The 26,177-nt window shown below is 44.0% G+C and overlaps 1 long non-coding RNA gene across 2 annotated transcripts; it reads right to left on the reverse strand.

Annotated features, from left to right (window-relative positions):
• Positions 1-436: 436 nt before the first annotated feature.
• LOC146170899 (uncharacterized) lies at positions 437-25,731 on the reverse strand. Of its 2 annotated transcripts, none has more exons than XR_014703074.1 (3): positions 25,392-25,731; positions 6,038-6,227; positions 437-866 (listed from the first exon to the last, which is right to left on the reverse strand). It is a non-coding gene; the product is annotated as an uncharacterized LOC146170899 (long non-coding RNA). The 2 variants fall into 2 exon arrangements; XR_014703075.1 differs by lacking the exon at positions 25,392-25,731 and adding an exon at positions 16,994-17,110.
• Between the last annotated feature and the right edge of the window lie 446 nt (positions 25,732-26,177).

Below are 26,177 nucleotides of genomic sequence, written 5' to 3' on the forward strand. Positions count from 1 at the left end.
CAACATTGCACCTGTCTTGGCACTGCCAACATAGGCGATCAACTGGCCGTGCCACTAGTGTTGCATATTGGCATGCCACTTGTATTCATTGGCACACTTGACAGTGGCAGTTAGCCGGCAGTGCCACTGGTAACACATATTGGTATTTATTAGCATGCAACGAGTATCCATCGGCACACATGACATTTTCACTGCCACTGTTAAGCCACCTTTAGCCATGCAGTTATTTCACCCTTGCCCTTACTGCTGTCATTTGCTTAACTGCCAGTCTGACAATAGTGGTTTTCTTATGCAGTCATTTCCCAATACAATCTTGCATGTCATCTCTTTAAGGAGCCATAAAAACCATACAATTAAATGAAGCAAGTAAAAATTTTCCAAAAACATTTTATTGAGGTCATATACATGTACATGCCACAAGGGCATCAGAGGGCCAAAATGCACTGCAGGAGGCATTGGGTATAGGGTTAATATGGCCGGGGCTAGTAAGTGGAGGTGGGAACAGGGCACTAAGCAGTGCATGACCAGGTAGTGCAGGTAGAGGTGATGGGGTGCAGCGTGCATTTGGTCATGATGGAAGGGACTGAACATGGGGAGCAGCGTTGATGCACTATAGCACTGTAGTGCGATAGGTGTTGCAGAAATAGGAGGCTGAGCGTGGGTGCAATCCAAGCAGTGTCCATCATGGAGGGAAAATGGCAGTGGACTGTGTTGAGCATGGTAGTAGTAAAGGGTTGATGAATCAAGGGATGACGTTGAGGGGGCGACAGAAGCGCATGGCCCAGGCAGTAAGCTGGATGCCCCGCAGGAAACAACCGTTCAGGAACAGTTTGTTGAGATTGGCACGTGGGTTATACATATGACATCTGCACATAAAACAAGCATATATCACCATAAGATCCAAACTCACCTTCTCAACACTTATCCAAACACATATTTGAAGTCGGCGTGCCCTATACAACTGAGTACAAAATACAGAACCCCGCTACAGTAAACTCTGATATAGTAAAAACTGATATAGTAAGTCAAACTTAAGTCCCAGTTCATCTACCATAGGCAACTGTACATTTTTCCTCTTTATAGGAAATATGTTTTCGGTAAAAATCGGTTAAAGTGCTGCTGGCCACGCTGACTCCCACGATGATATCGCCAACAGCGCACTACCTAGAATCGCGAGATCAAGACTTTTTGTATTTGAAAACAGAAATGACCCCGAGTGTTTGTTTAGGTGGCTTTATCACTAGGCTGAGCAGCAGTCAGAAGAAGCCTACATTACAAAAACCTTAGAGCCGTGCGGGAAAACGCACAGCTCGAAGAAAACGTCAAGCAAGAAATAGGGAAGGGGAAGAAATGGCTGAACATTCACTGAAATGTGCAGCACAAAGCATGAGGCAGCGGAGGCAGAAAGTGGAGGTGCAGAGAGCAAAGTCTAACAGAACTTGAGTGCCAAGCGAATTTATCATTTATTGCCTTTTAAAAGACAGAAATAGCAAAAAGGGGCACCATGTTCATGCAAGGCTTTGGTTTTCACATGATATCAAACTTGGTTGCATTCGTAATAATGTTGCCCTCATGCTTATGAGGTACTTCCACAAGATGTAGAGAAATTTTATAATGAAAAACTCACACAAAGACATGATGAAAGCGAGATGGAAGATATTTCGTTTTTTTTTCATTAAGCAACAAGACGTGTTCAGTAAGTGCCTATGTAACTACTGGACAACATTTTCAGGACCAAGTCATCAGAGGCCACTGATATAGTAGTAAGGACCTTGATTTAGCAAATATTTTTGCTGGCGCCAGTGGCTTTACTATTGAAGGCCTATTACCACACCATCTTCTTTTAGAGAAATTTGCGACAGGTATCTGGGCTTGCAAGGACATGAAGCACCTAATGATGTAGGGGTGATAAAACTACATGCAAAATAATATGCATCCCACATACAAAAGAAAGATATTTGGAAGGAAAAACCTGCTTTCGGCAAACTAATAACTTCAGGTAGATGCTTAGTGTTCATATAGAATTGCAGTCCCTGAAAATATGACGGCTCAGGCTCGAGATCTTATCATTTTTTTTAAATGCCTAGAACATCCTGCAATAAACAATATTAAATACTAAGCATGCAAAACCAGATGATATTAATGAACACATTAAAGAATATTTTTCTGCAGTAAACGAGTTACAGGCACATATATCACTGCGGCCAGAATAAAGAAAATATTGCCCTGCCAGAATCAATCAAACAATCTTCAATCAGCTAAGGGAGGTGTGTACATTGCAGATATTCTCAAGGCTATATATGCATATTATATTCTCAAAATCAGTGATGAATGAGACACACTTGTTTGGTTTACAAGAACCATACCATTGTAGTGAATCAAGGAATAGTTTTCATACTGTGCCCATTATAAATTAAACGCACCAGAAAAACGTGCACACAGAAAATCAAATAAAAGCGGCACAGAGCGCCACTCATAACTAAATTTATTGAGGAGAATAAAGTACATATATATTTCACTGCCGGCGCATGCGCAAGGAACACATTCAGCGTGGTGTAGTTTAAGATATGTTCAAGAAAAGCCTTCTCAGTATTATACAGATTGACCGACGCGCAACTGACGCACAAATTACCTTCTTTTCCAATATAAACCGCTTCAATTAGCTCTCTGGCCATTCTATTTCCACTCCTTGCAAGAATTCGCACATCGGAAAAACATGGTTCACAAGTGCCTGAAGGGCAGGATCTGATATGCTTCGGAATATTGGGACCATCTTATTTTGCTGTGTTACGTTATGTTCCCGGATTCGCTCATGAACAAATCGGCTGGTTTGTCCGATGTAGGCGTAACCACAAGACAGGGGAACTTCATACACAACCACTTCGGCACATTTTCTGATTTGTCGCCTATGCATGATACCATAGCCTCTTTCTCTGAGAAAGCGTTTCTTTAACATAGCTTATCTTAAACTACATGCTGCTGAATGTGTTCCTTGCACATGTGCCGGCAGTGAGATATATATGTACTTTGTTCTGCACAACAAATCAGTTGTGAGTGGCACTCTTTCCCTTTCCTCTTTTCTTTTGTGTGTGCGTGTTGTTTTGGCACCTTTAATTTATAATAAATAAGCACCAACTAGCCCAAAAAGGTTCTCTTAACCATACAATGCTGCTTGTTCAGCTAAAGGTATTACCATGAGCCTGCAATGAGCAATTGAGCAAGTACTAGAAATTTACTTTGCATAGGCAGCAAAATATTATGCTAGGTCTGAGTACAATGATATCATGCTTCCTTATCAGCTAGCAGCCTACCAGGTATGCATTTTCCTTCATCACAGCTAATCATATGGCCATACCATTGGGAACCTTCCATGCGCAAGATTATTTAAAAATAGGCATACATGGGTCATTTTATATCCAGGTACCAGGTGTGGCGCTCGGGCATCTGATTTCTTCAAACCAATTCATTGCAGTTGTTGGTATAGAGAACAGTAATCTGCCTGAATATCTGAGGCGAAATATTATTTTCATATCTTAAGCACACCTTAAATTACAATGCTTGATGTGACTATGGGATCACAAAAAACATACATCTAGCATGACAGCGATTTTTCATTTTCACCCTATCACAAGTTCCTCAACACACCAATTTAATCCTGAGCAGAAAAGTTGTTTCGCACACATTTTATGTTTTAATATATATAAAATGTAGCTACTTTGTCAATTTATTTCAAAATCGAAGTTTCCTAGCAGCCTCACAATGTTTTTTTTTTAAACTTGACAATATTTTGTACTGAAATTAAAAATAAGATTGTCCGGAGAAATAGTATTGTTTGCAGAACAAGACAGCACATATGCAAAAAAGCACCAATATCGCTCAAAAGTAATAGCAATGCATGAACTGAGAGTTCACCAGAGTTCGCCTAAAATTACAAGTACAATAGCCCTGTATACATGGACTCGATAGCACCGGGTTGAATCAGCATTGAGTAGGCAAGGTCCCCCCTACTCAACCCGGTTGGTGTCTACATCTCGCTTTCTAGTGAGTATCACAGCAGAGCGTAGCCTCGAGATTCGAAGTTATTGTTCAAGTTTCTTACTCGTATTTGCTCCAATTCCCTATTACTATCGAGAGCTTCGATTATTTTTTATAGTTGATGAGTGCTAAAAAGCATTCAATTTCACTGACGCTCGTCACCGCTCCAGAGGCTTTTTCATATCCCAGAGTTCCCCATACTCGACTCCCTAACTGAACAGCGTCTACATGCCTTTAGATAAGCGGGTCAAGCGAGTTAACCTACCCCCTGCGAGCGAGTTAACGCGAACCGCTTCGCCGTCTATTTTACTCGTCCCGACTGTGTATACATGAACCCCACACTGATTTTTTACCCGACAGACGTATTCGACCCAATTCTGCCGAGTTCATGCATACAGGGGTGGAACGCTCGTGTAACAAGTAACCATGCTGCAAAGAATCCAACCTATTGTCTTTTGGCACCCCCCCCCCTCCAGTTTTCTAAAAACATATTTTGTCTGACAGGAGAATATTTGGAGTTAAGCAGCCAAGCAACACAAGATCCATATACGTGCTCCAACGCATGACTCCTCAATGCACTTACAGTTGCAATCTGCTTGTTCATGTGGCAGTTCACTAAACCGTCTGACTAGACATGACAATCGAAAAAAAATCGGGGGATCATTTCTACTTTTATTAGGACATACAAAAGCCGTCTGGCATGGTTTTTGCTGTTGGCATGACATTCAGAGACTGCGGGAGTTGAGCAAAGTTTTATACGTCCTATTTCGTTTTGCAGTAGCAAGTGGATGCAGAAAAATAAATATGAGTAGGGAATATAAGGGATGACAACATCCCGAAATGAACCTAACGGACAGGTGATGAACACTGTGTATCTTAAATGGCGTCACTGGCAACATCAAACACGGAAACTCGTGCTTGAGTATGACAAATTTGAAGCCCAGGAGGGGGGGTTGGTTGTGGGCAGGTAGATAGAAATGGGCAGTCCCTCTGAGAGGTGGGCGGCAAGAACACTGCCACCCATTATGGGGAAAGCCCTAGCAAGTATTCAGGCAAAGCTACACATATATAAGAGCAATAAAAGCACAAGCAATGCACCCCTAGATGAGCAGCTGCACTAATAATTTCCTTTTGTCTTCGGCCCACTCCTCCTGCTCTGTAAGCAAGTCTGCTCAGTTTTCCCGAACTAAGAAGCATATGCAAAAACAGATTGTTCTCTAAAATTTGCAAACTTTGATCAAGTACTTCATGATGATCTCCTTTCTGTAAATGTCTTCCTTTAGGGTTAAACAATAAGCTCGTTGCAGCTGCGAATAAAGTGAGTTTGGAGCTAATGGCAAATCTCAATGGCTTGAGGAGAGAACTATTTATAATTGTGCTTTGAGCAAAGTAGAGCCTGGTTTAGGCCAAAGTAATATTACATCTACATGCCTGAAGCCGGTGTAAGCAACCAGCAATTAACACGCAATCAGTAACTGCATATCTGTATGAACAAATGCATAAAGTGCACGCAGCAGTAATGAAGGGAGAGTGGAAGGCAAATAACCTGAGCAATACTGAATGGTTTTCTTCTCTGCAACCTCAATGCATGCTTCCTGCGAATTCTTGCAATGCAAACATAATCAAGTACGCTAAATATTCCATAGCCTAAAACACCTGCACTTCCCAGGTCGAGTGTTACGCAGATGACAACTACTTTGTCATTTCAATAAGCTATGTCTGTTATTACGCTATTACACCACAGGTTCACTCAATCTTGCCTCAACTAGAAATAGTCACGTACTGTTGAAATAAAGCAGCGAAATATAGCACCAGCCAATAAAACATTGCCAAGGACACGAAATATATTATTTTCTGCATAGTATGGGCAAAACTCCTGAACAAGTAGGTCGAGCTGAAAAGCCAGAGAAAGTCATATCGCACGCAATCATATAGCAATAAGCCAGCAGAGCATTTAAAGCCAATATATGAATGCAAAAGAAAGGCAACATGCCATACGTACCTACCGAGGCAATGCTTCCTTACACACAGCATGTTTTATGGCAAGGCTCCCACAGTTGTTAACCGGTTATGCAGCACCAAAATGTTGATGATGTTGTCTGCCCCTTTAATGGCAGATGATTGCTGGTGCAAAAGCAGTGCGATGATATAAGTGGAGCAGCTGGACTGCGGGCGTTATAGAGCAAAGAACCCTAAATGCAAGGAAAGAAAGTCTTCATTAAATCGATGCCTCTAAAGCATGATAACAGCATACCGCGGCTCCTCTCGGTTTGTTAACCTGTAGTTGTCATTAAAAGCTGTGTCAAAAAATGGACTACTGGCAACTCTATGTTACACATGGAATAACATAGCTGTGCCAGGGTGGTAGGGCGATCAGTTAGCATAACGACCGGAAAATGCATACTGATGTTCCGTGAAGTCTTGACGCTGGAGCGAAGTGTCACGGTGCGAAGAACAAAAATAAAAGCAGGCGCGGGAGCCAAACGTGCGCCACACAACCGACGCGACTAGAGGTGTGCATGGGCATAAATTTTGAGCACGACGCGGGCCTCATGCTACCAATCCGAGCCCGGCCTGGCACTGAAATTGCTTGAGCCCACCCGGCGCTCACACTTAAGGCTCCGGCCCTGCTCGACGTGCTATAGTTGACCAGTTGCAGAACCTACATGGCGGCTTCCCTGTTAGGCAGGAATTTATGCCCAGTGGCGACAGAACCAGATTCAGGGATGATAGGTGCAGTACATGCATCTAGCACAGTCCACGCTGCTTCGGATACAGTTGCCCTCCCACGGGCCATTGTCAGAGAAAGGTTTTCGGGCATCTTAATGCAGGAATAAAGGGGAGAGCACTGTCACACTAGGGTTGACTAAAGATTTAGAAAAGGGACACTAACCGGAGAGGGTAATAGTGGGGCGACAATGCGCACGCGAAGAATGCTGTGACGAATGGGAAAGAGGTGCGAGAATTACACTAAAGGCCCGTTCACACTTGCGACTAGCAGCGGTCGCGCGACCGTTTTGGTCGAAACGCGACAGTCGCAAATGGTCGCATCGGTCGAAAAGCGACTGCCGCGGGCCGATCGGGCACTGCTCGAATTTCCAGTCGCGCGACTACTAGTCGCGTGCTTTAAGTCGTTAAATCAGTGTTGCACTGTTCAATCCACACGAAAGAGCTGCGCGCTTTAAGTAGTTCATGAGGTGCGCAGCGATACTTGCAAAATGTCATATAAAACGCCGTAAATAGGGCACCCGGTCGAGGAAACTGCACAAATCTGCAGTCCGTGCGGACGAGGTAAGTCCAAGACGGCGATAATTTTTTCAGGTTCTGGACGAATGCCGTCATGGCTAACCAGATGTCCCAATATTTTAATTTTCTTCTGTGCAAAGTAGCACTTATTGGTGTTGAGCTGAAGGCCCGCCGAAGCAAGACACGTGAGGAATTCATTCAGTAGCGTGAGGTGGTCGTTGCAAGTTGACGAAAAGATAACAGTGTCGTCCACGTAACATTACCAGATTGTCCATTTTAGGCCACAAAGTGCAGTATCGACCACGTTTTCAAATGTCGTTGGTGCGTTACAAAGGCCGAAGGGCTTAACATTAAACTCGTAAAGTCTATTAGGAGTTGAGAAAGCGGTTTGTTCTTTGTCGTCCTCGTCCATAGGTATTTGCCAATAACCTGAACGGGGATCCAAAGTCTAGAAATATTCGAGCCTTGGATAGAGTCAACGGCGTCATCAATTCGCGGAATCGAGTTGACATATTTGCAGGTAATTTTGCTGGGTGCGCGATAATCAACACAAACTCGTACCGAACCGTCCTGTTTTTAACAAATAATACTGCGGGGGACCATGGGCTTGTTGATAGACAAGTAATATAGCGACGGAGCAAGTCATTTACAATTTCTTCAATGACTTTTCCTTCCCAGAGAGAAACCCAATAGGGTTGTCGGTGTACGATAGAGTTACCTTCAGTAATGATGCGACGGTGTGCAACACTAATCCGTCAAAGGGGTGGGGAAGTAGCACCAAAACTGCTTGTTGGGCTTGAAGTAATTTCAGCATTTCTTGGCGTTGATGCGGCATGAGGTTCGGATTGATTGTTTTTGACAGTATGGGAAGAGGGACGTGGATAAATCCCATCGCTGAGGCAGCGGGGCGGTGGCCACCATCATTGACATAGGGTGAGCACCCACTATGCATGGCAGGGAAGTTACTTTATTTAGTACGAGGGATTCACAGGAAGTGTTCGTGGCAGCTACTATCGCTGATCGGCTGTGGAAACGTACAAGACTTGATGGGAAGGCGACTCCACGTGCAAGATGACGATGAGAAGGGGCGATGAGTGCATCCTCGTCAATGATGTGTTCAGAAATAACGAAAGCGCTGTTCGAAGGTGGGCCAGTTAGTGGTGTGGGGCTTGCGGTTGATGAACCATTCCCTGGCAACCTCAAAAGGTAGAAAGAAACTTTAGGGAATTTTAAAGCATCATCCCACCGGTTGTAGGACTTCAGCATTCGTATGTGTCGAGCCAGTCATCCATCTCTTCGTCGCGACGACCAGCAAACAGCGGCGGGTCGCGTTGACGTGTGAGCAGAGTCGGAGGCGTCGGTGGAGCCGAGGTAGAGGGTCCGGCCGGGTCGGGATTGCCCTCGGTGGACATGATTATGGTGGCAGTTGCCAAACGGCAACCGTAACGTAGCTCCAGCGAGAGGCAGGGGCCAAGGCAGCAAGGGGATCGAATTTGACCTCCACCACTTGTGAAAGAAGGCTAGGTTGAGAGGGCAAGGTCGTGACGGCAAGACCAGCGATGCCTTGTCTAGCGTTTTAATCCGATGACAAAACCCAGGCGCGTGCCGGAGCCGGCGCCGCGGGACGATGATGATGATGGTATGTACAAATGAAAGAAGATAATCATGGCATGTTGTCACCCGTTAATAATTAAGGGGGTATTATTAACGATGCGCCCTTAACAGTGCGCACACTCCCAAACACCCTTTGAGTGAGTGGGGGTAGCTGTTCCGGTCGCAAAGGAGATGCCCTCGACCTGCGTGGCAAGCTCAGCCGGAATTCAACTACCTTGTGGTGACAGAAGGGGTGGTCGTTTGGTGCCCAGCGGTCGCCGGTTCAAACCAGAGAAAGGGTCGGAGTCAGAAGTAACAAACAAAACACAATTTAGGCGCAGCAAGAGACGATACAAAGGAATACACAAGATCACTTGAAATACATAGACGAGAGGTTCACAGAATACAAACGCTAAACATGCAATTACACAGGTATCCAATAACGTAGAGGCTTTACTACAGATGAAACACGAGAGAGTACATAAACAAACACCAAATTGTTCACCGGGCACTGTTGCAGTCCGACGCCTCAAGAGTCACGATGTGGCCGCCATACGAGACGAGCGCCGCTCCCTTGAAAGTCCGCGGGCTTGCCAGCAGCGGGTGATCCCCGGGAGTCCAGCCGAAGCACAGGCGAATACGTCGCAAAACACGGAGGAACTGACTGACTGACTGACTGACTGCCTCATCAAGCGGCGCGGTCTCTTTAAATAGGGCGCGCCGCGTTTGTTTGTTAGCACGCGTCAAAGCTAGCGCGCACACACACATAACTTCGCTGGTTATAGCTCCCTCTTCTCCTCCAGTCGAGCCGCGCGTCGTCATTGGCCAGGTCCCATAGAACTTTCTCGAAAGGCCTGGCACATTCCAGGCCGATGAACCACCGTCCTCCCCGGGCAATGGGAAAGAGGGTCACGGCAGCGCGTACAAAGCTACGCGCTCTCCCGCGCGGGGAAGGGGCTTTTCTCTCCATGCTCTCCACGCGACGCCGCGCGCGCCTAGCGCTGTACCGGCTTGATGAAAATGGGCGCCGATTTCGTGACACTGCCCCTCCCTTAAAGAATATTGTCCCACAATATTCACAATAACCACGAACATCGCGCGCACATGCATGCGCTCACAAGTATATGGGGCAAATGTCCACAACACACACATTGCACAAATTTCACAAACTGTAATAACCCATTACAAAATTCACCCATCAATGCTATGAAATTCACAAACATAGCACTACACTGTTGTCGGATACACGTAAGAATCAACAACACAGAACCACAAAGTTACTCAAATATGTAGCGCACAACGTAAGGCATGCTTTCGCCTATATTTCCAAACTCGTGTTGCACTTCCTCCTTGGAACGTATCAGTTCCTCCCCATCTTTCAGATACGCCAGTTTTCATTCTCACAAAGCACTGGTTTTTATTTCTTTCGCGTGTCCTGACTCCTTTTCTGGTTCTAATGATATTTCTCATCCGCGATTTTGTCTCGCTCCTCCCTCTACTCTTGAGTTCTGTTTCCGATCGGAAGCTTGGCCAGAACTAAATCTACCTAGCCTTGCGGCGCTTCGAGCAGGCCGTCCATTCTTTCTCGGTCGGGGCGGCTCTCCATGCGCTTGCGCATCCAGTCGTTCAGCCGCTTCTTCCTTCTTTTTCTATGGGACATTTCCCTGTCGACTTTGCCTGACATGGCAGGTTTGGATTTGTTTCTTTTTGTTTCCAATTTTATTCGCACCTTTGGCCGAGGAATGCTTGATTCAGTTTTACCCGCATAATCAGAACATTGTTGTCTGAAAGGAGCGTCTTTTTGAGAACTTTGTTCTCCCTTAATCTTTTTCATTTTCTTTCTTTTCTTTACGACCTTCAGTCGTACCTTCTTGAAGCAGAGCTCAGTTGCAACTGGAAACTCATCCTCCCCACTTTCAGTTACATCCCGTTGCTTAAAATTTTCCTTAAAATGTTTCTTGAATCCTTTCATTGCAGTGCAGTCTTCGCTTTCTTCCATTTCTGAATCCTCAAGGTTAGGATCTGCACTGCCACCTTCATCCAAGCTTTCGTGCTCTCTGCTATTTGAAAGCTCCTCATCCCGGTCACTCATGCACTCAGCCATGGTGTCATTTAATAAGGAGCTACAATCCTGCTCTTCTTCATCTTCAGGCGTTGAAAACACGAAAGAGGTTTCTGGCTCGATAACTACCGTCACAGCTTCGCCGCAACCTGTCATTTTGGAGGGGACAATCTCACTTTCTTGAGAAATCTTAGCTCCAGAAAAGTTTGTTCTTTCTGAACATTCTGTCGCAGGGACGGACTGTTCCACAACCTTACTCTGACCCCTGGAGCTAGTCTCACCCTCTTCAGTGGTTGTCAGGGAGTCAGTCGATACCCTTTCAAACAATATAGTCGCATGCAGCGGCGGTTCTGCAGCCGGGCAGTAAGTAGTAGAGCCCTTAGCAACATTTTCTAGTTCGTCAACCTCGATAGTAATGCCCATTTTCTCTCCAGAGTCAGATAGTTGGAACTTTGTGTCTTGAGCCTTCACTTCTGTCTGTGTAGGCATACCTAGTGTACACCACTCATCTAACAGAGTTTGTTTTGCTTTGGGAGCAAAGAACTCTTCAGCCTCGTCGGCGTGACAAATTTCGGGATTTGGTGGTCCCGTGTCCTTGATGCTACCCAAGATTAGATCGTACACTAGGTGTTGCATGCATATCGCAGTCCCAACGCCGGTGAAGATCGGAGTCTTCACATGCACATTGGCTTCAGGAAACAGTTTAGCGGAACCATCGAGGAAAAGCACAGGAGTCATTTCTCCGGTAAGCTCTTCATCAAGAACTAATTCTCTTTTTATAAACACTGCAGTGCTCCCTGTGCTTGTCAGTACAGAAATCGATTTGTCTCGAATTTTTCCGCTGAAAACCGGAATTCCAGCACTGTTGGATCTCGGCGCGGTGCACGCAACTGTGCATAATACTGGAGTTTTCTCCCAGCTCTTTTGTTGCACACTGTCGATGCCGACGTCTTCATCGCAGCGTTCAAATGAAGAGTCGCAGACGCATGACGGCTGTAGGAATGGCTTCCTTGGACAATGTACTGCTTTATGTCCCTCACCACCACAACTAAAACAATTAACCATTCCTGTGTGCACAAGGTTGCTACGGCAATCTGAGGCATAGTGCCCTACCTTATTGCACCTGTAGCATTTCACTTGGGGCCGGAATAATTTCTCACTATTGCCCCTTCCTTTGGCTAGCGCTGCCTGCTGCCTCTCTTCTAGGCGCTTCTTTGACCTTCAATGAAAGCATTTTCTCCTGATGGTCAAATTTTGTTTCTTGTGCCCTTTGATATTTCCCTGCCCATCCTCGGGCGCTTTCTTTTTCTTCTGTCCCAAAATGGGTTCTTTCGGTTACTTCTCGGGCTCTTGCCCTTTTTCTTGGCGCCCCTAATCGGGCTTTTCGAGCAGCTACTCGAGAGCCCTCTGCCTTGTATCTTTTTCTCTGTTCTTCATTCGCAGAGGCTTCTATATAAATCAGCCTTTGCATCTCATTTTCTTTTCGCTGACTCTCTCTTTCCTTCTCAGCCTCTTCTCGAACCTCTCTTTCTTTTTGGTCCACCCATTCACGCAGTTCAGCTCCTTTAAGACCTTCCTCTAGGCCCAACGCAATAATCTCCTTGAGATTCATCTTCAATCTGAACTGCCTAATGCTAACATATAGCACTCTTAATGGACCCTCACAACCGCTTAAGCGCGGTACCTCTCGCTATCGCTCTGCTGTTACGCCGTTTACGACCTCTTCGTAAACTCTTCCAACTCGTTCTCCGTCCTCTGAGCTTGAATGCACCAAACGTCCTGTCGCGGACGCCAGAATAATTGTCACCCGTTAATAATTAAGGGGGTATTATTAACGATGCGCCCTTAACGGTGCGCACACTCCCAAACACCCTTTGAGTGAGTGGGGGTAGCTGTTCCGGTCGCAAAGGAGATGCCCTCGACCTGCGTGGCAAGCTCAGCCGGAATTCAACTACCTTGTGGTGACAGAAGGGGGTGGTCGTTTGGTGCCCAGCGGTCGCCGGTTCAAACCAGAGAAAGGGTCGGAGTCAGAAGTAACAAACAAAACACAATTTAGGCACAGCAAGAGACGATACAAAGGAATACACAAGATCACTTGAAATACATAGACGAGAGGTTCACAGAATACAAACGCTAAACATGCAATTACACAGGTATCCAATAACGTAGAGGCTTTACAACAGATGAAACACGAGAGAGTATATAAACAAACACCAAATTGTTCACCGGGCACTGTGCAGTCCGACGCCTCAAGAGTCACGATGTGGCCGCCATACGAGACGAGCGCCGCTCCCTTGAAAGTCCGTGGGCTTGCCAGCAGCGGGTGATCCCCGGGAGTCCAGCCGAAGCACAGGCGAATACGTCGCAAAACACGGACGAACTGACTGACTGACTGACTGACTGACTGACTGACTGACTGACTGCCTCATCAAGCGGCGCGGTCTTTTTAAATAGGGCGCGCCGCGTCTGTTTGTTAGCACGCGTCAAAGCTAGCGCGCAAACACACATAACTTCGCTGGTTATAGCTCCCCTTTCTCCTCCAGTCGAGCCGCGCGTCGTCATTGGCCAGGTCCCATAGAACTTTCTCGAAAGGCCTGGCACATTCCAGGCCGATTAACCACCGTCCTCCCCGGGCAATGGGAAAGAGGGTCACGGCAGCGCGTACAAAGCTACGCGCTCTCCCGCGCGGGGAAGGGGCTTTTCTCTATATGCTCTCCACGCGACGCCGCGCGCGCCTAGCGCTGTACCGGCTTGATGAAAATGGGCGCCGATTTCGTCACACATGTACAAATTAAAGAACATCCACGGAAGGCTCACAATATGTAATTAGAGCCAATGATATCGCATTGAATCAGCGACATTCATTAACAGAAGTGAGGTGGCGACAAGAAACGCATTAGCGTATTTTAAAGGCAGGGGCTTCGGTTTGAACGCGGTTACTTTATAATAGAAAAGGCATTTGGGCCATTTGGTACGACGAAGTAATGATGGGTTGTTATGACTTGGTATTTGTTTACTGTGTGGTTTTAGTGTGTCTTAGCTTGGGGTTTTATTTTCTGTCTTATTCAATAAATTTCAGTGGCAAGCACCCGTCAAGATTGCTTCTTGATCTTCGTCCTCATCTTAAGCGCTATTTATTCATTATGTTACTTTGCACATGGAATGAAATAGAAATTATAAAATCTGTGTATGCTGTAAGCACATCCCTTAAGCCTGACTCTGAAAGGGGGCAGTGAATACTATCGTAAATGATAACGGTAACAGTGAAAAAAGACTTTCCTATAAGATTCAGGCTTGTGTGGTAGAGCACTGTTGTAGAAGTCGCCCTCTGGGCATGAAAAAAGTGGTAGAAAAGCCAGATGGTGTACACTGGCCAAAGGTGTGAATGTCGAGATGGAGACAAAGTTGGGTAGCGGTAACCGGCTGTAGTGTTTGACTACTGGTGACCAAAAATATTAGACGTTTGCTTTGTTTGTATGGGAGGTGCTGGTATTACGAAAGCCAATTCTTTAGTTATTCTTCGTGGAATCACTACTGCTTTTTTTCAGGCGTATCACGAAGTCAAAATGCGTGGCTGATGGCTGCCTTACCAATAGGGCAAGGAGAGTGAATGTGCACATATGGAGGCTGCTGTTGGATGCATTACCTGATTGGTAGAGTCCACTCACGGTTCTGGGTGACATGCACTGTAAGGTGAAGTGCATTTTCCTTAGTATTTACGAATGACTTCAAAACCACACCGCAGTTTATTGTGTGTAGTATTGTGTGTAGTGTGTGTATTATTGTGTGTAGTAGGCAAAAGCTACATTTGTCTAATCACGTAGACGTAAGTAACTGATAGGCAAATATAATGCTATTTCTACACCTTGTGTAGTTTTTTCTATCATAATAAAAAACAAAAGATAAGCGATCGTAAAATGACTTCTTTATCAACTCCGTTAAATGATACTGGTTTAGTACGCGCACTTCTAGCAAACCCGGTCCATTCCTATATGTTCCACCATAAAGTGTTTTTATTTTAGGAAAGGTAAGTTCTTTCGCTCGATTCAAGCTTGTTTTTGTATGTTGAAGTCACAAGAATGTTGCATTACTGCCTCGCTGTCATTCCAAAAATGAACATGATCATTGTAGTGATCATTAAGTGGACTTAAGATTATTGTGGATTTTGTATGTTTTTCACCACTTTTACTTGAATACCTCCCACTTTAATAAACATAGCGTTTTCTAACTTTATATTTTGGTGCACCGATACAAGATATTTGCCTCCGTTTTTGCTCACCTCATGAAAATGATGTTCCTTATTATGAAAAGAAATTCAGGGCAATGAATTGCCGTTGTGAAATGTTCTAGCATATATCTGGAATTTTTACATTCGAAAATAGAACTGGTGTACTAAGCGGTACGCCTATTCAAAATCTGCAGAGACACATTGTAGCGGGGTTATATATCTTTAGTAATAGACTATCCCAGTCTATTCGCTTCCTCAACACTTCTGGAGCCTTCTCTTGAATGTGCGCCCGGTACGGTACGTCGTTCACGCTCTCTTCAGACTTAATTTTAGTAGGTTGTTAGCTCTGAACTGTTAGACGAACGAAAGATGTTCACCATTCTTACGTTTTGTATGTCATGTCTTGAATTCGTGATACATGAAGTGTTTCATAAAGACGGTTTCCGTACCACCGGAAATGAACAATGGAATATAATTTAGCCTTGCTTGGTTGTTCAAGGACCCTTGAGCACTTTCTAATTGCTGCAGTGTGTTTAAATTATTCCCCGGCAGCCAACTATGTTCGCGTCTCAAGGAAGTATATCCGAGTGTTTTATTGTCCACTAAGAGAGAACAAAACTACAAAAAAATATAAAAATACTATCAAGAACAACACTTCTGCCACTACTGAAGTCAATAATTCTGTCAAGGCAAAAAACTGGGCTAGTTGGTGTGCATGTTTAAGCAAAAAGGTTTGGCATGAAACGATGAAAACGAGACACAAAAATAAACTACCAGGCAGAATTGAATCTTTTTGCTCGTTCTATGGGCTGGTCTTTTCAATTATTATTTATGATTGTACTCGTATGCTAGTCATCTGCATTTTGATATTTTTATATTTATATGGTAGAAACAAGTAGGGTACTACCAATGGTGAATAAAATTTATGAGAGGAAGGAAAAACATAAAATACTGAAGCTCTCTTGTACTGTATAAACGTGAAGGTGCGAACGTTTCATTATGAGTTTTGGTTATTTGCGGTTTATATATTTCAGATTTCATATACGTGTGATTTATTGCTTGTTTTCAGTGTTTTATACTTTTATTACTGCGTCTTATTGGTGGCTTTTATTTTAAAGTTTTTTCTGCTTCAAGCTTCACTACCCTTTCCAATTTGTTAGCAAGTGCTTGAGCGAACACTATTAAGCTCCTAAAATGGGGAGTTCAAATTATGGAACAAATATATTATTTTGCAGAGTGTGGCTCTGTTGCTTCCCAGTCCAAGGATACCCTTACGTGGCCTACTGGCAGGTCACCTTATTAAAGACTCAAGGGTCTCTGCTTCACTTCTCAACTGAGCTCTTGCCAACTCCACTATCTCACGTGAACTCATGTCATAGCTCGTAGCATAAAGCCTAATCTCCGTCCTCCCCCTTGTTAACTGACTGTGGCAAGCTGTGATTCCGCCCTTACATAAACGATCCCGATGGTGGCATTTCTTCAAACATGGCTGTTTACCAATTGCGTTAATTAGAAAGTGAGGTTTGCTTATTCAAGCATAGGCCTATATAATTTTTCATCAAGTGGACATTTGTTAGGCTAACAAAAATTATATGAATGTTCCAATTCCTCTGACCCTACTGTACCATGAGTCATTTACAGTAGAACAGAAGTTACAAAATTTACCGAGCAGTTTGCTCAGAATTTATAAATCATGGTTTCATTCTAAGAGTTTAGAAAAAGATTGTAGCTTTTAAAGCCCGAATAATACACCCAGACTGTGAAGTAGAATTTGTTTAGCAGTACCATATAGACACAAATTGTACACATTAAAAAATATTTTAACTTACACATCGTCGATACCATAATATTCAATTGTTCGCACAACTTCATCTTTGTTTATAACTTTCACCAAATTTGACATCATGCTCTGGCTATAGGATGGGAACCATCCAGATGGTGGTGCATAATAGAGGAAAACAGTTTCGTTGCAATAAAGAACCTGTAACACAAAATACTTGGTACTATCACGCTTCTAAACTCAAAACTGAAACTAGTTAAGCATTGTAAATGTTTTTAAATTATAATTAGCCATCTCTTTCCACGCTTATTTTACTTTATTATAGTACGCCATATGGGGAGGGGGGGGGGGCTTCGCATGCTTTTCGCATTCACGTGACCAACACATAAACATGGTATCCTGCGACTCTGTCCTACAGAGTATTTGTCGTGCATCTACTTTGTCACTGGAACGAAAGTCTGTACGGTTGGTAACGGATAAATGCAGAATACAAAGAAGTATTCAACTACATAAAGCAGAAACTTGAGCACTTCTATGCATCCGCGGAAATATACACTAGAGCATGCGTTATTAGCATGCATTAACCAGATCGAGACTGCAAATTACAAGCATTAAGTTGTTCATATGTTGTATTTATGGGCAACAAAAAATTGTATCTAGGATAACAGAAGCTGGAAGGTCAAGGTGTTTAAATTTCGTAAACTATTTCATTTTACTGAATTCACAAATTTGCGCACTTTAATGCAATAAGTATCACGATATCCTTCTACAGAAAACGTGCCCCTTTGAAATGTGCACAAAAATACTTTGAATAAGATAACACCAAAATGTGTAATAAAAATAATTGATCATTATTAAGATTCTGTGATTATAAGGACTAACCTCCAACATCGTACGGTGACAAAACGGGCAACTGGCCTTCTGGGCAGCCCATGCTGTCTTCGATGCATAAATTCACATCTGGAAATCTCAGACGCGACTCCGGATGTTTTATGTGCAACACTGCACAACGGTTGCATTTTAACTGTGTTCGCTATCCTCTTGCGTCAGTGGGAATAAATTCGCTTACGTAAATTTTTGCGCAGAATATTTCCTGGGATGCTTTTAAAACAATTTATAACTTGTGCAATAGAGGTTTCTCTATAACGGCAATACAAAGAAATGTAGCCATTTCATCTGCTTTGTAGTAAACTGAAGAAACCAATGCAGATGTTACTCTTAAGTTCACGTCTTTGCAGGAGCACTTATTTGACTTCATTGAACAAAGCAGCTTCTTTTTCAAACCCATGGTTACTTTTAGCGCGGACACCAAGCGTAAGTGCAAAATAATATATCGGTCACATAATACGGCCTGAAGAGATTCTGTGCCGGGCGCATATACATTCGCACCTAGATAATAGACGGAGAAAGAATATGACCTGAACTATAGAAAAGCACCGAATGAAAACTTATACCTCAGGAGCGAAGTTAATAAGGACGGCTTCAGAAAAGAGCGAGAGAGAATAAATGTGTCATTTTAAAGTTTTTCTTGGCTTTTGTTGCACACCCCACGGACTCGTTAAGCTGACCCTAACTTCCGACAGAATGCTCTTAGAGAGCGCGCAGAGCAAAAACGTATTTGCTGGCTTGGTTCAGGTCCACGGGCAAGAAAGGAGCAAACTACCTATACTCTAAATAACACCTATCGTACTGCAAAATATTCCAGGGAATAAGGCCATTGTAAACGTCTGATGAAATAATTGCAGAAGAAACTCGAAATGTCAGCAGTTATCACCGGTTAATGGGAACCTAGCTAGTTGCATTACATGACACTTCCAATGATCATGGAACGTCTCTCAGTGTGAAACAAAAACACAGTGGACTGCGCACGTCACGCAGCGCAACATCATTTGCTAGCTCGTGCAATCATTTTCAGAGACTGCACAGCACCACATTCCAGCGACCGTGAAAATGCAGGCTGGAGTTCATCATCAAGCTTATCATCAGCCTAACTAAACCAACTGTATGAGGTAGACATCGCCGTTAACCCTCCTAATAATACTTTGCTGCGCCAGCTTCGGACATGTCATAACCGCTAACTTCTGCTTTTATTCGCCAATTGCGACTTCGGAGTTCTCCTTAATCGACTTGAGCATCGCCCCCTAGACTGAATTACGCGACCAGGAAATATCCACAAGACTTTTTAATTTCGATACATATTTTGCTTCTTGCATCAGTGGTTTCCCAGTGTTTATAGGGGTCGACTGCTGACATGAAAAACGTGGGATGGAATCCCGTCCTTAACGGCCGCTTTTCGATAACTTCGAAAATCAGGCGCCCTTGTGCTGCGCAGTATCAGTTACGTTAAAGAAGCCCAGCTGGTAACCCTCCACTACGGGGTCTCTAATACCCAAATCGCTGAGGGAAGCACGCCTCATGAACCGAAACGAACCGTTTTTTTCTTGTGTACTCTCCTCCATTTTCGGCTAATATATGTACTGCTTTCATTTTCAATTTCATATGTCGCTTTGTTGTGCCAAGTAATATTAAAATTTTCTTAGCTACCTTGCACTGTTTAGCTAAACTGGTGGGAGACGATATGTATATAGTAAAGCCAGCGCGAACACGCGCTGTAACACGAACGCTGGTCGGCAGTGAACAACAACGTTTATTCCCAGAGCCGAAATTTTAGACCTCTCGTGTTGAGAGGGTTACAGAAGAGGGAGAGAAAAGTGCGCGACAGGAACGCAGTCACGCGGCTGCCTTCAGCACAGGAACGCAGGCACGCTCGGCTGACTTTGGCACAGGAACGCAGGCGCGCCTGACTGTGGCACGACCCAAGAAATACAACACGATAAATTACAGATTTTGTACAATTTGGGCTGGGGAAACACTTACGAGCTGGAGTTTTTGATCAAATATTACGTGCAAAGTGCATCTCGGTAATTTAAAAATGTAGATATTCTAACTTTCTGATCACAAAATTTCGGTCACTCCCGGCATATTCTTAACATGTTACGTGTCTCGTTGCTAATTTTAGACTCCCCTTCCTTTCTAAGGGCGTTGTTCATTACATGGTTTTCAGCATATTATTTCTTCTTCACAGACATTCCTTGCATTTTAACCGAAGATTACATATTTTAATTTTTGTTACGTCAGTAACACAAGCGGCCAGTCTCATCTGGAAATCACAAATCTTGAAGCCTATATTAAATACCTGTTATCACAAGTGTTTTCAATGGAGGTATCTTGGTAAGTCATGCAAACAAAATATATGCTTTACGGCTAAGATTGCAAGCCGATCCTCCGGACAGGAACTATATTTGACACATGATGAAGAGAATCCTCAAGGCAGAAAATGAAGACTTTTGGTGCTCCGTAAAGCATTTTCTCTCAGGCTAACTTGTGCCTTCGAATAAACGAAGGAACTCGATGGTGGCGATGGTGGTGGTGAAAAACTTTATATTTGGGAGCCTTAAGGGATTACATTCTAATGACGGGTCGGCTCTTGGCTGCGTGTTGTGGCCGAAAGCTGGTGCTTCACAGCGACACCCAAAGCCCAGTCTGTCAGCCGCTTTGAACGGCCGGGTCAGAGCTGGACACCGCAGCCTCCCATCGCTCGAGGTCGGAGAGTTGCCAAGTGGCTGGAGGGTGGAATTCCGAGCATTTGATCATAATGTGCTCAAAATCAGCTTTAGGTGCCCCACACAGGGTGCACTGCGGCGAGAACAGTCCTGGATGGATCAAAGATAAGAAAGCGGGGGATGGGAATGTACGGGACTGAAGCTGGCCCCACGTCACCTGTTGTAGCTTAGTCATAGATTTATGAGGAGGAGGGTAGATTAGCACCAGGGGTTCTCAGTGGTCATGGAACGGCGAATGTCGTTGTGCATTCGCCACTAAATAATTAACCTCAGCGGCGAAGCATCTAAATATACTGGATAAATGTCACTATATCAGCCAGGAACAAGTCTAGTGACTGAAATCGTTCCAATTGAGTCTCGCAGCATCTTGCCGAACACGATACTGATAAAGTCCCGCCAAGTGGCTTTCTACGTGAAAAACAGAGCAAAATATTTGGGGTATTCCTGTGCCTTTTCACACAACCAATAATTATTACAGTCGTTCCCGGTATTATTCCCGGATCAATGAACGTCGTCTCGACAGTTACAAAAAAAAACAAAAAAGTTTACAGAGATTTTGAAGTTTAAACATGACAGCTTCTACAACAAGCCTAACACAGCATAAGGCATCCAACAAGCATGGTTTTCGGGCGCTTTCAATGCCTATGGGGTACTGTCACGCTGCATAGAATGGCTTCTTAGCACCGCGTTTCCACTCTAAGAAGGAGTTCAGCGTGGCCCAATATATAGAGGTAACATCAATTCTGAAAGCAGCTGACCACATGCATTCCAATTTCTGAATGGGCTTGACCCCGGCTCTATAAGTCGTGTGCGCGATGCTCGAAAACTGGCAGGCCAAATAAAAAATTGCCCTCGATTACCTTACTTCCTAATGCGAAATTTGAGTGCAGCACAGCTCGTCAGCTTCTTCACCTTTTCGATAAAGTGGTAAGACGCCCGACTACTGTGCCGGAGTTCCCGGGTTCGAACCCGACCTCGGCGGCTGCGTTTCGATGGAGGCGAAACGAAGAGGCGTCGTGTGCTGTGCGATGTCAGCGCACGTTAAAGATCCCCAGGTGGTCGAAATTACTCCGCAGCCCTCCACTACGGCTCCTCTTTCTCTCTTTCCACTTTCATTCCCACCTTCCTTCCTTCCCTTACGGCGCGGTTGGGTGTCCACAGAGCAAGTGTGACAGTTACTGCGCCTTTCCCTTCCTGTGAACCAATTTAACTTTTATTTATTTTAACTATCCCTTCCCTTACGGCGCGGTTCAGATGTCCACAGAGCCAGTGTGACAGATGCTGCGCCTTTCCCTTCCTGTTAACCAATTATTAATATTATTATTATTATTATTCGATAAATTGAGGAAAACATTTCTAGCAAAAAATGTATGTAAAATTACAGACAACGTTTTTTATTTTTCACACGTATTCCTTGAAGAAACACTGCGCTAACAGTTCTTGGCTGTCATGAAAGAAGCTTTGTGGTCGAAGAAATGAAGGGAGCAATTGAGGTATCGGGAGGTTGCGGGAGGCAGCGCGTGGGTCCATAGGAACGTTTCGCGACTAACAGGTAGCAGCGACTCGCTGCCGCCGCTAGCGAATTAAGCGAGTGAGAACTAGGGTGCCTCAATACCAGCGCCGCCGTACGGCGGCGCGCTACATCAAGGCACTCTAGTGAGAACGGGATGCACGCACAGTGATCTGCTTAGCGAGCCGGCGTTTCGGCAACCGGAGAGCACCCTCGCCGCCTCTCAGGAAGAGGGGGGGGGGGGTTCTGCATGGCGGCGGCGGTGTACTACGTAGCACGTTGTCTTGACTCGCTAGCGGCGTCAGCGGCATCAGTAAGTCGCTGGTAGCGCTGCCTCCGGCGAACCCCCCCCCCCCCCCCCCCTATTCCTGCGAGGCTCCGGTTGACGAAGCGCCGGTTCAAACTGGGGGGCTCAAAGGGGGTGGAACTGGTTACGAGGCTTTGCAACGCCAACGCCGCCGCGAAACCCAGGAACGGGAGCCAAGGAGCTGTGCTCTAAAACGTGCATGATAAAATTTTGCCCTCCACCTTTATGCTTCATGCTCTGCAAGATTTAACATCAGTTTTGGAGGGGAAGATTGCGGTTCTTCCCAGTGTGATAAACAAGAAGAAGTTGAGAATACTGCATTTCCCTAATAATGTGGAACGATTCGAAATAGTAGAGATAATCTGCACATCTAAATTATTGTTCCTTGCAAGAATGCATAGTGAGTGCTATTTTGTTGCGGAGTAGTAAATCCGCTGAATAACTATGGGTAATAGGACTTATTAGTAGGCACAGTTTCTTATATTTGTTACATTAGTGCTGCAATGTATTATCTGATTGCTTTCCACTCCAATGTAAATGGCGGTCACAAAACAAATTAGAAGTATGGCTGTCAAGGAACAATCTTAAGAGAAGAGTTTCACGGTACATGTTCGCAGTAGGGAATATGATTTCTTTCCTTTCCAAGTCGAATGAATTTAATATTGCTTCACTGACCGCAAAAATGAAATATGAAGATTAAAGCACTACAGATTTTCTCATTGTTTATTCTGTAGAACACTGAACACGCATATTGGTTTTCTTTGAGGGAGTAATTTAAAATAATTGAATATTGCATGATAATTCTATATACAGTGTTTTTGCTGGACAATATTTCATTTGTCCTAAATGGTAACCTTAAAAACGTGAAAATGAGACGAAATTCATTCAAGAGTGGTAGTCCTGTTTTCCTACTTTCCTACATAGCACCCTTCTAATATTTGTCACGTTGTAGTGTTCAGGCTGCTTTAAATACCGTTTAGTGAATGATTAGCACGTGAAGAAATGATTCAGTGGAAGACTTGGCATGTTTTAAATAAAAGCTCTTCATTGTAGCAACGCTGTACGTTTTGCTTGGAACAAAATGGGTGTCATCTGTTTCTCTTTCGGCGCAGCTATTCGCATTAAAATGACTACCAGATGAAAACAATAAAGCCGTGCTTTAGATTGACTGAGGAGGGATATACACGTTGAAGCGTTTTTGAAATAAGTAATTTTGCACTTTTCCGTATACGGTAGTCTGTATATTCAGACGGTTCGCTACACTCTGCTAACGTTAGCTTCTTTAGTTCACAGTTCTTTCCCGTTTAGCGCGACTGTGATTTCAAAGTAGACGGAATGATCGGAGCAAAGAGAATGACCTAGAGGCAGCATAGTGAGCGTAATGTTCATCTGGATAGAAACATATGCACCCATTTATTGAATGCAAGCAATAGGCAAGACTGGTAATGATGTTCGTTGTATGGCTGCTGACTAGAGAGCGATTAGTTAGAACAAACTCTTTCAGCATGAGTTGACTCCCCCTTGGCCGGGTTCTGCGTCACATCGGTGCATGAAACATAAGACGCTATGCATGTCCACAGTAACTATCGTTTTGCAGTTTCGTTAACAGTGAGACAAGACTTAGGCAATTTCTTTCTATTCATTCCAATTCGATAGAAATAGGACACGCAAGACAAATTTTTTTAACCAAACTCAGGTGCTGGCTGCTATTTAACTTTATTCTCATTTGCATAAACTTTTTCCAGGAATCTGAGCACGATGTCTGGTTCTAAATGTTTTCAGACAAAATTGTGATTTTAAAAAGGGACAGTCAAAATGTCCACATAAATATTGAATATTTTAAAATTTCTTCCTCCCCTACACCTTTCAAATGAATTAAAACATTAATACTGAACGAAGGCGTTGCCAAAACAATTTTTTCTAGTCGTCGAGTGACTATGCGCCAGCAGTGCTACGCATCACTTTTGGGTTCGTTATTGTAGACAGGAAGTTGACTCTAAATGAGCGTCGCTGTATGTGGTATTGTAATCCGGGAATTCTCTGTGATATTCCACATCAACCAATTTTCTAATTAAATTGCGAGTTGTCAACACGATAAATATTGCGTTCTTAGAATAAACAGCGTTTTATGTAACGCAATATTACAAATGAATTGGTTCACAGGAAGGGAAAGGCGCAGTAACTGTCACACTTGCTCTGTGGACACCCGAACCGCGCCGAAGGGAAGGGAGGAAGGTGGGAATGAAAGTGGAAAGAGAGAAAGAGGAGCCGTAGTGGAGGGCTACGGAGTAATTTCGACCACCTGGGGATCTTTAACGTGCGCTGACATCGCACAGCACACGGACGCCACTTCGTTTCGCCTCCATCGAAACGCAGCCGCCGAGGCCGGGATTCGATCCCGGGAACTCCGGCACAGTAGTCGGGCGTCTTACCACTGCACCACCCCGGCGGGGCCAATATTACAAATGTATTTTATTAATTGTAAGCTCATATGTCCGGTCTGAATATAACTTGTCTGACTGAAACAGTGTCTATGAAATGATTGCGAGTTCATATTGTTGCCTTTTCGAATGTTCTTCCCTATTCTGCGACGTAAAAAGAAATGTAATTGTACATCATTCTTTCCTTTCTCATTTTGAAAGTTTGGTAAATAGAAATTTAAGCATAAATCGTCAGTCCGTGTATTATTTCGGACTCATTTTCTACTGTGCAAATGGTTCCCTAGGTTGAGACAATGAAAACAAAGCCTGCTACACTGCCGAAAATTAAGCGTGCATTATAGTTAGCGTATTGCGCATTACCAGCTGATGTTAACGACGGCGAGAAAATGTGCATAGCAGAACGAATAGAGATGTGTCAACGCTGTTATTTTTGTTCCCAACCAAATGGTCAATTTTTTTTTTTCATATACACTTCTCTAACAGATCATATTTGCAGTCGTGGTAGATCCGCAAATGAATTGCGTACTCAGCCCAAATAAAAATGTCGACAATAAAAAGCTACGTACCACTTTTGGGTTTGTGCAATCTTGAAGTCCATCAAGAGGGGAAAGGCGGTCTTGTTCTATTTGAGCATGAAGTGTCGTCAGCAGTAGCAAAACAATTAAACCATGCTCTTTTGGGAACGACATTACTGGAAGTTTGGATGTAGAAAGATCCACCGAGTGTTTTTATAAAGCAAGTGCAATGACATTTCCAATGAGATTTTGCTGTTGCTTCGATATCTCTGTAAGATGGTAAAATATGGAAAACAATTGTCTTTCTATGTAAAATGTCTGCACAACCAGCGAGGTAAAAATGTGTCCTCATACGGAGGCGACATTGTTTTTGTTTATCGAAAGGCCGAATTGGATCTTCAATCATAAGCATGAGAGTTTGGAAACTTAAAATCACAAAATCTGAGAAAAATTGTTCAGTGGATAGAAATTTGCAACACTTGCGGAATTCTACGAATAACGTCGGTGCTTTTAAAGAAGAGCCGTTCATAAGGCTTTGAGTCATCGTATTATGGCGGAACGGAGAACTAGCGAGAAATGGATCGTAAGCTAAGAAGGTATGAACTTAGGATCGTCGCAGGAGAGATCTTTCATCACGTACGAAAAACTGCTGCAGCTGGTCATGCCTACGCCAGTAAAAGACAAAGCCAGTAAAAGACAAATCACCGTCGCTAAGGTATTGACAGTTTTTATTTCCTAAGTGTCATAAAAATGCGTGGAATTTAGAGAAATGCCTCAAGCTGTCTTCAGATGTGGCGCGCAGCCTGCATCCGCACTGGGGCGAGGACGGCGTTAACC

The sequence above is a fragment of the Amblyomma maculatum genome, unplaced genomic scaffold (genome assembly GCF_055883805.1).
Source record: "Amblyomma maculatum isolate TAMU_Amacu unplaced genomic scaffold, ASM5588380v1 scaffold_28, whole genome shotgun sequence".
NCBI lineage: Eukaryota > Metazoa > Arthropoda > Arachnida > Ixodida > Ixodidae > Amblyomma > Amblyomma maculatum.